This window comes from Octopus bimaculoides, chromosome 10 (assembly GCF_001194135.2).
Source record: "Octopus bimaculoides isolate UCB-OBI-ISO-001 chromosome 10, ASM119413v2, whole genome shotgun sequence".
NCBI classification, from domain to species: domain Eukaryota; kingdom Metazoa; phylum Mollusca; class Cephalopoda; order Octopoda; family Octopodidae; genus Octopus; species Octopus bimaculoides.
This window is the reverse complement of record NC_068990.1, coordinates 13933615-13936012: the sequence shown is the minus strand read 5'-3', so window position 1 is coordinate 13936012 and position 2398 is coordinate 13933615. Positions and strand designations below refer to the sequence as shown.

Sequence of the window (2398 nt, the reverse complement as noted above, 5' to 3'; positions counted from 1 at the left end):
ATATATATACAGGGTTGGCCAAAAGTTACCCGACAGTAAATCTAAATTCCATAAATACTATCTGTAATGCTGTATTGACTCGAATGGAAAAATATGTCGCTTAAGGAGGACTTCAGTTTGGACAATGTTCATGATGTTTCATATTTAGATGAATTTATTAAATTCATTCAGTTGTTAAACATAAATAAATCTTGGAATTAAATGGTTTTCATTTACTGTCAGGTGATTTGCCCCTATGTATTTGTATGTATGTATGTATGTATGTATGTATGTATGTATGTATGTATGTATGTAGGTATGCATGTAGGTAGGTATATGTGTGTATGCGTTTGCGAATGCTATATTTGCTTTGGTAAATAATTTATTTTGACATTGTTTGTCGTCAATGTATATTAATTTTTTTTACCATTTACACTTAATTATCAATAAGTAATTGGAATCTCAACTAAGATTTACTTCTCGCTCTCTCTGATCAACGACTACGATCTTCTCACAAAAGATTCTAGATTCAACGTGAACCAGTACATAGAGGACATGAAGAGGAGGATACAACGAGGGAAAACGTAGTCCAGGCTGGTATCTTCATCAACGGGTATGAACATTTATACAGAGAATATTCCGAGGTAGACAGAGGAATGTGGGAAGATACTTTGCTACGGAAGACGGATCCTACGGCCAATGTTTTGAACACGAACATTAAAACTTCAGGATTGGATTTGATAAGATAGGAGTGTGAAATCAGAAAGAGGTGCAACATCCGTTGGAGATTATTCAAAGTGAACGTTGCGATTTAAGCAAACGGAAAATATGTCTAAAGAGCAAATAAAGCAACAAAAAGAACGTGATACTCTTTTGAGGTCTATGTCTGAAGTGGATTAGAGCTGCTTGTTAGTCGAAAGAGGATCAGAACCAAGAGGTAGGTAAGCCACGTGAGATCTCGCTAAAATGATCACCGCTCATGTTGATAATAACTGTACTACTAATGCTGGTACTTACAGTTCTATTACAGCCGTGAGCTGTCTTAAGAGACGTAAGTATTGCTTTCATTCGGTCTTTGCATTTATATCAAGTTGTACTCAGATACTACGAAATAGCTCGAGAAGAATTTCCGATTGGCTACATAAAGTGGTTAAAGTATACTGGAAGAATTCCACAGAACTTAATCCATTTCGCATGTTAAACATTTATAGCAGCAGACATCTGTCAATACTCGAAAAATGACTATGTGAAATTTTAGTCTAATCTCGATTCCGTTGATAATAGTCGTCGTCTTCTATTCAAAACCAACCAAAAACTACTATAAAATATAAACAATTTGATATCATCAGAGACACCATTGCATAACTCTTTTAGACAGGTATTTCCGTGTTCGGATTGAACAGAGACTATTGTGGAATATAACAAAAAAATATTTTAAAACCACAATTTACATACTTGCATACATTCATACACACGCACAAATACAAACATACACGTACACACAAACAATTTTTTGTATATGTACCCACCCACCTACCTACCTACCTACCTACCTACCTACCTATCTTCCTGTCTGTCTGTCTATCTATGTCTGCTTGAACAATCATGTAAATCTATATTAGAATATTATTTTATATTTCTTCGCCAAAATTTATATTTCAAGTGATTATTCCAGCAAAATATTTTAATATATGAAGCAAATGTTACGCCTAATCAGATGGTTTCCACTACCAGGGTAGTGTGTTAATACATTGATTTCAAACAATTAAGGTATAATATGGATACGAAGTAATAATAGTTATGAATTAAATAGTGGTATATAGAGAAAAGACAGAAATAATATTACTTCTGCATTTCCAGATAGTAACAGTAGCGTAAAGGAAGTGAAATTTTCTTAATGAGATACCGAATGGAATAAAGTGAATAACTTATCTGGCAACGAATATTCAAGGATTAGCCTGCAGCAACAGATATATTCACAGAATTACTTTTGAGTGGTAGGAATAGTGCACTACCCGGTTTTACACATCATTTGACCCATGAGTATTTTAGCGCAGTTCCCTCCCTTGCAAGAATTTGAGCCATAAATATATCTATTCAACTGTATACGCTTTCTGGCAGGTACTGGTTTAGATATGTTCACAAGCCGCTTAATATTATTAGTTTAAGAGAATCTGTAAAAATTGCATACATTAATAAGAAGTTCCCTTTGCAACCGTGTCGTTTCGGGTTTAGTTCCACTGCGTAGCACTTTCGGCGAGTGTCTTCCTCTGTAGGTAAAGAAAGGCCAATGCTTTATGAGTGAATTTGGTTTTTGCAGAATGGAAACTGTGTGGAAGCCGTCTTGTCAAAAGAAACGCAGAGAATATGTACCTGACTCAAAAGGAAAAGAAGTACTGGGGTCGATTTATTCGAGTAA

At 34.9% G+C, this 2398-nt stretch overlaps 1 long non-coding RNA gene across 1 annotated transcript in view; it reads left to right on the top strand.

Annotated features, from left to right (window-relative positions):
- LOC128248847 (uncharacterized) overlaps window positions 1-576 on the top strand; it is a 32439-nt gene extending 31863 nt beyond the window's left edge. Inside the window, exon 3 of the long non-coding RNA XR_008264969.1 lies at window positions 500-576. This is a non-coding gene — a long non-coding RNA (uncharacterized LOC128248847). The remainder of the gene's footprint in view (window positions 1-499) is intronic.
- The last annotated feature ends 1822 nt before the right edge of the window (window positions 577-2398 follow it).